Consider the following 10352-nt stretch of genomic DNA (forward strand, 5'->3'; position numbering starts at 1 on the left):
CCAATCCTTCATGACTGTAGATGTGTGCTTAACTCTACTACTACATGCTTAAAGTGTAAACGCTTGTAAGTGTGGGCCTTGGTGGTTAGCTCTTCTTTTTCCTCTTTAATGTGGTAAGTGTGGTACACACAACAACAATGGGAATGTTATGTTATACCCACTGCAGTAATATGATTGTCTATGATTATTTTAGGCAAATACAAAAATGTATATACAGAAGTTGATAGATCCCTCAGCTTTCTAGTCAATCATGCTTCACATGAAAGCTGTAGACATAGAATAGCCTGCCCCTACACCAGTTAAAATAGGAGATTCCAGTCAGGTAGAATTCCTCTGTATTCTTAATTAAATTTGATTTTAGAGTTAGTGCAGCCAGACTGGACCTAGGCATGAGCAATGCAAGAGTGTCTTGCACTTTTGGGGAAGTCACAATTAATAGTGACTCAGAAAGTCATGGGCAAACACAAACTTACCTTGTAGCAATGTGAACAGAGGAGGCAACTCTACTAGATACTTGAATACCCACAAGAGATTCCTACCTAAGGAAATAAACAACATAGATCTTTTCTTATATCAAGTTCATGGACTTCAGAGAATAATGTTGAACTAAAGGTTCTGATATACAAAACTTCACTTATGATTATAAAGGTCTTCCTTACCCATTCGTTCAGCTAAGTAAGTAAGTATGTCAGATTGTCAGCCCAGCAGTATGTCAAATGCAGTGATGTAAATGGGAAGAACATGGTGGTGAGAGAGTTAATTGTAACTTCATTAGTTTTTCTGAGAAAGGAGCAAAGGAAAGAAACTAGGACCCAAATTCTGAATTCTGATTCCTGCTAAGCCTCACAAGGGTAGCCTGAATATTCTTTTTAAAAGGAAAAAACAATATGGTGCACCAATTATTCTTTTATTTTAGAAAATGTCAAACTCCATGTGATCCATTTAATTACTATGGGTGTTCCAAATGGGAGAGCTATCTAAATGCTCCTTTAATTGAGCAATATCCTGTGTAGCAAATATAGATTCAGATGTCCCTAAAACAAAGCAATCATAGACATAACATTCACACACAGAGAGCTTCAATTCAAAACCCTGATGTTTAGCGTTAAAAGTCTGTTTAACCTGTATTTATAACTATCAAACCCTTCTCATCTATTTTTGCTCAATCTGACTTATGAAAATGATGACTTTTTTCCCTTGTGTCTATAAGATCCTCATGTCATGATTGATCTGTGCTACACATTCGCCTCCCAGAGCTGGGAAAAGGTCACTGGCAGTTCAATCTCTCCTTAAAACTTGAGAAAGTAACTTGCCCTTTAATACTTAGGTTTAGGAGCCACGAGACATTAAAAACAATATTATCTTGACTTTTCAGAAAGTTGCTAAACAGTTGTCCTTCCATGTTTCTTATATATAGAACCATAAAAGGTTTCTAAAATAAGAATGTTGCAAACAAAACAACCCATTGCAATTTATCCACCAAAAAAATAGGGAGAGTGCACAGTTAAGAATGCACATCCTTATTTCTTCTCAGCAAGAATGTGGACTTTCTGTTTGCCATATTGTAGGCCTACCTATAGCAGTCAAAAGGTGAAATGTCTGAATATTAAGCCATAATCCATCATTGTACACACACTAATTACTTTCTGTCCTCCCATTCCCTTGTCATCATGGTCCAAAGCAGGTTTTTTGAGACTGAGTACATTCATCTGAGCTGTTAGCTTCTACGCTCCACCGCATCCTTGTATGATCTGCCTGGTCTCAGTCCCCCAGAGGAAATTTGTGCATGCATACTGTATGTGAACTTTAGATAAATAAATAAACACGAGAAACAGCTTCCAGATAATTGAAAGCGAATGAAGGAGGGAGTAAAAAGAAAACAATTTCTCAGGAGACAAGCTGGCTGAGGTGGCAGGTATGATTAAAATCCGTATGATTTATGAGTAGGTGCATTACTAACATGACAGCACTTTAGTGAGTGTTTGTTTTGGTGCATTTGACAATAAAGTTTTTTGGTTTTGTTTTCTTTCTTTCTTTTCTTTTTTCTTCTTGCTGCAGGTTTTGCTCAGGAGTTAGCCACTCAGGAATTCCTAGTGCCTGACTGAGCAGTAATTTAGCAAGCTCTCTTGTGCTCTTTTCCTGTCAGCATTAACATGTCAATTCATTTTAATAGTCTGGGCATGCTCAGTGGGCATGCATTTTCTCAGTAGGTATCCCATGAGCCCACCCTGTGGTGCAGAAATGTGTTATAGCTTGTCTCAGGCCACAGAGACTTCAGCAGGTTTATTTTCATTATGGCCAAGTGTATTTGTTAAGACAAAGCATGAAACAAGGAAAAAGAATACATGAAATCAAGATCTTAAAATATTAAATGGCTTATACACGTCTGATTGGTAATTTATGACTTGTGCACAAATAGGTTATAAAGCCTTTCTTTGCATGATATTATTACATGGCATAGTTTCAAAAAATGTGTGCTTCAGTTCCTCTGTTTTTTTTGGAATTTAATGATATCATGCCACACTGGGAATTATCTGAAATCATGATTAATAGTTGAAGTGGTTTTTATATTAAACCTGAATTTACTTGCCATCTTTCTCATTAAAGAGCTTTCAGATAGATTTGTATCTGATGTTTTGCCTCTCAAATATATAAAACCAGGAGACTATATAGTCCGTAAGTCTAGTCTTTGATTATGATGTCAAAGTTTTAAGTTAAAAATTCACCTGCATTTGCATACTTTAAAAGCTACAAGTAGAAAGTCTGGTTTTAAAAGAGCAAAGAAAGTGGGAAGGAGGAACCCTCAATAAGTACAGAAACTCTTGGCACTTTAAATGACATCTTTCCAGATTCAGATTAAATTAAATCAAGGTATTTTGGTTGTACAGTACCTTAGTGTAATTAAATATTTAAACACACTGAGCTGTGTTATCAACATCTTATAATAGTCTGAGCCCAGCTGGACATAACTACAACATCTAGATGACCTCAGAAAGGTAAAATCTTAATTTCTTTTTAAGGGGCCCACTTTATTAAAAGAAATATATTTTTGTGGTAAGCTCTGCATTTCTGCTTCTCTGTGGTGTAACTATCAATGCAGACTCATGAAAGATATAATGTACTAGAACTGTGTGGGAATGCTCTAGTGTTGGAGCATAATTACAGTAGAGTAGGAGGAGAATTATGCTTGGAATTTAAAGCTTGGCATGGGGATTCCCTTTCTGTTGGCCATATAAGGAATGAACTTATTTCTTTAAAAGTGGAATTTACAAAGTACCTTTTTAAGGAATAGCAATGGGCTATATTTGACACTGGTCAACAACAGATTTCCCGCATGTCTCTGGCACAAGCGTGGTATGATGTGACATAGCATTGTGACAGGGCTATATAAAAACAACACAGAACAGTCTTTTGAAACTGAATTATGTATGTCCACTGGTTAAACAGATACGCTTTCTGTGCCAAATAAGCAAACATAGTGATAAAGGAAATAAGGATTTCAAGAAGAAGATGCAGATTGTGAAGCAATGACACATCTGTTCAATACTCAAGTGGTGGTGTGGTTCATTGGTTGCAATGTCTGGAGAATAATGCAAAAAACTCAAAGCTAATAGCCGGTGGACTATTCCTGTATGAACAATAATGTAGTTCAGAACAGTCTGGATGAACTAAGCACCAAGATCATGTGTATGTTTCTTGCTGGCTAGTTGAAGAGAAATAATTGAAGTACGTAGTGAAATGTCAAAAATCATTTGCCTTGCGAAGTCAGACATTCAATCAGTGATTAATACCATAATGAACTGGGTAGTTTGTATGTATATCAGTAACGTCTACTGGATGGAACTGCTCAGCCTATACTGATGATGATGATGAGTCTCCTTTCAATCAAGTTGTTAGAAGTTATGCTTTCAGACATGTTCTATTCCTGGTGTTGCCCTGAATTTCTGAATTCCCATGGCTTGAAGCATACTGCCATATTAAAGTTCTTTGGCCAAGATTTTTCACCATACTGTGCTCAGCTTCCCACTTACTTTTCAGGGGGTATGTAACAATATTTTACCAATTTGTTGGTGTGGTGGCAACATGAGGTTAATGTAATTAGAGATGTGTTCTTTGTTTGCTGAAGGGTATTGCAAATATCTCTTTATTTCTTGATGGTTTTGTTACACCAAAAAGTTCCCTCCCGCAGAAGATAATTTTGTTTTGGGACAGGGGTTAATTGGGTCCTATTGAGTGAAATCCATGGGAAGAGGAAGAGAGATCTAAACCTGGAGTCTGGGCCTTGGTTTGACTTAAATTTGGTCCAGGTTTTCTGAAAAGTTCATGAACCCACAGCACAACCTTCAGTGGGCCAGGGATGAGCTTCAGCTTAATAACTTTGGGCTTCATTATGACAAGTTGCCCAGCTCCAGAATGTATGTACAAGTTTGGTGGAACTTGACTGAAAGTCAGAATTTTGTACTTTCTTTTCCCAACTTTGTCTCTAGCTTGTTATGTGAGTTTGGGAAAGTCATCATGCCACAAATTTTCAAAACTGACTCTAATTTTAGATGAGTTTTAGAGGTGCAGAGCACTGAAAGATATGTCATCAGTACCAGTGAAATAATAAATCACCTCTGATATACAGATCTCAAAGTCCTATACAAAAATTAATTAATTAAACCTCACAACTCTCTTATTGTAGGAAAATATAATTATACCAGTGCTACAGATGACTAAAATGGAGAAGATACACATTAATCTTGACATGTGCAGTAATAAGACACAGGACAATAGTATGTTAGGTAGAATTAATGTCCCAGTGTTATTAACTTAATAAACCAATAAAATTAAAAAGGTTAAATAATCTTCACAGCTATGACTCTAAACTAGTCCATAGTGGATTCATATCACTAGATCCTCATTCAGTGTACAAGGCCTCTATCAGTCACAAACTGGGAGAGGTTGCACAGTCACCCCTACAGAATCATAAGAGTAATGGATTTGACCCTTCAGCCTAATTCCCTTGTCATCTCTTTCTTCATGCAAGTGTTAGGAGCACAGACAATGGTGAACCTACATCTGTGCAAACCTTAGAGACCCACACTCTCCAAATCTTATTTCCAAACTGTCAAAGTTTAATTGGCTTGCAAATGGGGCCTGAACCATAATCCACATTGGACTCCAACAAAAGCTGGATAAAATCTCAACAAACATAAGAAGTTCATCTCCTGGTTACTTAGAGAAAAGAAAAAAAACCCAGATATGTCAATTTTGCTATGTGGGAAAAATGTTTTCCTAATTCCATAGAGCAATTGGAAAAAACCCTTGCTCTTCAAGAAGACAAGCAATACTCAAAAATGCAACAAGGGAAGTGGAGGAAGGGATGCTAAGCTTTGGGGTCAAACATCAATCAGAGCAGAGGAGCAAGGAAACACAGTTTGGAGGGGAGGGATGACCAACCATTGATGAGTCTCTGCATCATCTAACCACCACTCAGAAAACCAGACGAGACAGGCATTACTAGGGGAGCCCGCCCACATCTCATGCAGTCCTGAGGAGTTCGACTTCCCTTCACCAACACCAGAGCCACACCCAAGTAAAGTGGCAGCTCCTTCCCAACCTGACTAGCATGATCTCCTGCCTCAGCTGAATAATCTATTTGTGTTCCAAGCCCTGCTTAGAATCATAGAATCATAGAATATCAGTGTTGGAAGGGACCTCAGGAGGTCATCTAGTCCAACCACCTGCTCAAAGCAGGACCAATTCCCAACTAAATCATCCCAGCCAGGGCTTGTCTTTCTCCAACTGATGTTAAGGTGTCAATCCATAAATTATACAGATTGATGCACATATATCTAGACACAACAATAGATTAGATACAAACATATTCATCTTGCCTAATTTAGCCATCTGTAAAAGGGGTATACTGATACTTACCTAGCAAACAAGAGTGTTGAGGCTTAATTAATTAATCTTTGCAAAGCAATTGGATCAGAAGTGTTATAGAAGAGCTCAGTGTCATTATTATTCCTATAAATATAACCTAAAAAACTTAAAAACATTCTATTTATTGTTATATGTTTTCATACATTTGTGTGACAATATATATCAAGCACATTGCAAACATTTTAAAAATACACTTTTTCTTCACCTAAAAATGTCCCTATTACAGCCCTTCTGTCTGCACTGGAGTTTGCAATGCTGAAATGGCTAACAGGTGCTGCTGATACTGAATCTCAGAAATGTGTAATTGAGTCTCTTAAAGCATGTGATTTCTTTTTGTGGCATTATCCACTGTGTAATATTCATGTTCTCTGATTGATCAGGGTACATAGGTTTATGAATGGTGGCCCAAAGCCTTGACTGTAGTCTAAAAAATCTGCTTCTGGGTTCATTTCAGCTTGGTATGTAGATGCTTTGGCTAGAGTTTTCCAGATTTTTCATTTTCCCTAGTACTGCCATCATTCTTCTACTCTAAGGAAAAGGCTGGAGTTCATTTCAGTAGGCGTATATTAGATGTATATTTTAACTGTATTAGAAGTTCAAGGGTCAAAATGTAATACAGAAGCATTCTTTTAGTTTTTTAATGAGGTAAAACAGTAAAATCATTATTTCTTTCTGATTTCTATTTTTATTTATTTTATTTTTCTGAAATTTATTTATAGCTTCCCAGAATTACATTGAATCCCCTTACCAAAGAATGACTTTGAACAATAAAAGTTTACAAGCTCGCTTTCTGTGATTCATTAGGATATTATTTAGACTGAGTAAATTGTGTGCGAATGACAAGAGCATCTTTGTGGATCTTCTTAAATATAGATGAAATATGAGGTTTTTTTCCAAGGTACACAATGTCATTAAGGGCTCAGGTGGTTAAAATCAACATGAAAAATACATGCTGCATTTTCTCTCCTTAAATGCAGTAATGTAATCAGATTTCAAGTCATCTTACCTACCTCACTTACAGCTTTATGGAGATTAATTAGTTTTTAGCCCCCAGTCACATGATCTTTTCTGACTGCCATTTAGCTACATTTGCTATCTGACTTGAACCTGTAAACTGCCTCCAGCCCCAGAGGACAGATTAAATTTTAGTATTGGTTGCCTTCTTCCTTTGATTTAAAGGTAGATTGTTATAATCATAGTTCAGTTAGTCTTTGTTGTTAATTAGCTATGTGTTTTCATTGTTTCTTTGGAAAAGGTGAATGGCTGAATAAAGAGAAGAAAAATTGTTCAAAAGTAGGAAATAACTTCTCTGATGTTACATAGCTGCAAAGGCTTCTTCTTTTCAGGTGAATAGCTATGGGGCTGCTTTTAATTTACATCTGTACAAATGATCTCTCCATTGTCTAGGTATGTTTGTTTTTTATTCATTGCCAATCATCTTATCATTGCATATAGATGAAAACAGCAGAAAACTCAGAAAAAGAAAGTCCTTCTCCCTATCTCCTCAGAGCAGAGGAATGTGTTTTTGTATGTGCTTGTTTCTCTGGTCTTGTTTTGCTGGTTAAATGTATTTAATTGTAGCACAAACAAAAATGTCCAAATGATTCACCAGAATGTTGCCTATGAAATGTAATTCTGTCTTTCACCATGGCTCTGCTGAGTGCATTAGATATAGTAAATGTTCAGTGGCTAAACATGGACATCAGGCAAAATTCTGCTCTGCTTATTCCAGGTGTCCCATTGACTTCAGTGGAACTATTCTCCTGAGTAAGATAAGCAGGATTTGGCCCACACTTTGGACAGTCTGGAAAAAAAAAGACAAAAAAATCTTTAGGGAAAATACAAATATAGTACCTGCCTCTGTGTAGTTCACTATGTATTATTTACATACTTTTTGAATTATAAAGGAATATGACTGGTAGAGCTTGAGTTCTAAGTAAGGTGTGATGAGAGATTTGAAGTACAGTGAATGTAAGTATCTGCTTCATTCACATACCTAAATGAGGGAACACAACAATAACATATATAGCATAATTCCTGCTTTGTTGAGAACTAGGACTGAGTTAAGATAGTGAAATTGTTACCTTTTCATGGTGAGAGACTCTCAGAGACAAAGCCATTGAGGCATTGATATGGACATTACAGGTGGCTGTCTATTTGCCCCTTGTTGTATAGATTATCTGTAGTTTAGGTTAAATAGGACTCTGTTCAGCCATAGTCACTAAACCCTGGAATTTCCTGGCTCTGGCCATGATGGCTCCACAGGATTTTCATTGCTCAGGTGTTGCAGAATCTAATCCTTATTCAGGAACTAAAATTATCTTTTTCCTTGCCTGCAGAGCTTGGATGCCTGCCTTTGGCTGTAGCCCCAGACTCCTGAAGAAGATGAAGACATCCCTACATGCCTATATATGGAAAGAGGCCAACGTGGATGCCATCAGAAGGATTCAACTGAGCATATGCTGAGAAAATTGTGCCATCCATACTGCACATGGGAAAGGGCTGACTGAACACTCCAGTATATTGAAGTTTATGGCCCTGAAAAGGAAACATAGGTTTGTGGTAAATATCATTCAGGGATATGAGAACTGGTATTTCCTGGCTCTGGATCACAGTGCTTTCAACACATTCTGTTCATCTACCTCTGTTTCCTGCCTGACTGACTATGTGCAAAGTGGTATCTCTCCAGTGTTCTCACCTTCACTTGTTCCCTGAACAAGGCAAAGGTAAGAGAAACTCAGGCAGAGCTAAAAATGTCTTTCTGAGGGGGCACTGAGAGAAAAGGGACCATTTGGATTTTTACACCTTTTTATAGCTGTCCGGTGCCCACATCTTAGGAAAAGTGCATAACTTGTGTTTTTGAGCTCTGTTACTTTGACTGCATTATGACTGAACTGGTCCCGTGCTGCTGTTCTGCCATGGCATTTCATTTATACACATTGCTTTCAGACTTAGTGCCTACAGTATGTTTGCCACGTTATACAGGTTTCCCTAAGTACCTTCTGCAATAAGACTTATCTATTTGGTTGTCTGAATTCCTCACAGACTCTTCACCTCTCTCCATCCACTCTTCAGGTATTTTATTTCAGAACTCAAATGTCAATAAATGTGATCATGTGTAAAGAGATACAAGAACCCTGGTGGCATTGTTGTCTTTCTGTGGAAGAGATGACACTTGCAGCATTATGCAGGCTTCCCAACACAAAATCCATCTTTGGTTGACACTTGTGCCTTAGTTATACTGACATAGCATCTCTCCAACACAAGGCCATTAGTGAAGGGAGGTATACGGTCATGAATGCCTCAATTTTGGATGTAGAAGGCAGGATTCCAAATCAGTAGTGTAGACCTTGAGCTTTTGTTACAATGATAAAGGGGATATGTTATCTCTATTCCAGCTCAGAGCTATATAATGTGCCTATGAAAAGCAAGTTTCTATGTCTAGTGAATACGAATCATTGTTTCTGGGATAATGAGACTCCACTCCCTTTTGGCTCTCAATGAAAGACCACAGCACTGGCTAAGAAACAGTTCCATGAGTCCGCCAAGTGTCTGCTGAATACAGTGATGACAAGCATGATTTTCACAGCCATGGTTAAATGGCATGTGAGTGATTTTGTGCGCCATGTTACATCAACCAATGGTAAACAAGAAACTGGCTGCAACATCCCAATCTCCTACCAGTGGCCCTTTGCCACAATGTTATGTTTATTTAGTTAGTTATTTATAGATAGATTTTTTTTGTTATTTGCAAATATCAAAAAGGAAAGCAGACGAAATAGGGTATATAATTTTATTCATAAATACAAAAACACAAGCAAAATGTTGTTTACAATGAGTACCCATGTAATAATTGTTACAGGTAGATAACAGAATCAGGATAAATAAGGTTTTCATTAGTGCAGCAAAGGAGCAAAGATCAATAGGCTCCTAAATACATATTTAGTCACCCCAAAGTAGGCCTGATTTTTCAGAGGTTCTCAACATTCAGGGATCCAACTGAAATCCATGGCAGCTGGAGCACCTTTGAAAATCTAGCCACCTTTATTTGTGTGCTTAAATATGGATTTAAGCGCTCAGCTTTAGATCCCTATGTTTGGAAAATCTCAGCCAAACTGCTGAGGTCTCAGATTCAGCATGATTAAGAAACCAATAGATACTGGTCATTTTCAGCATGTTTCATTTTAGGAAGTTTTCCCCCCCATATGTTATAACAGTGGCTGTTCAGGGTTGGAATAGAGGTGGTATGCCACTAGGCCAGGCGTGGGCAAACTTTTTTGGCAAATATTTATCTGGGTATAAAAATTGTACTGCGGGCTATGAATGCTCATGAAATTGGAGGTTGGGGTGCCGGAGGGGGTGAGAGCTACGACTGAGGGTGGGGGCTTTGGAGTGGGGCCAGAAATGAGGAGTTCAGGATGTGG

The 10352-nt window shown here is 37.7% G+C and overlaps 1 long non-coding RNA gene across 2 annotated transcripts in view; it reads left to right on the plus strand.

Moving 5' to 3' along the window:
• LOC123378669 overlaps positions 1-9041 on the plus strand; it is a 63323-nt gene extending 54282 nt beyond the window's left edge. For both annotated transcript variants that reach the window (XR_006582699.1, XR_006582698.1), the window contains exon 4: positions 8268-9041. This is a non-coding gene — a long non-coding RNA (uncharacterized LOC123378669). The remainder of the gene's footprint in view (positions 1-8267) is intronic.
• The last annotated feature ends 1311 nt before the right edge of the window (positions 9042-10352 follow it).

Source organism: Mauremys mutica, chromosome 10, assembly GCF_020497125.1.
Source record: "Mauremys mutica isolate MM-2020 ecotype Southern chromosome 10, ASM2049712v1, whole genome shotgun sequence".
NCBI lineage: Eukaryota > Metazoa > Chordata > Testudines > Geoemydidae > Mauremys > Mauremys mutica.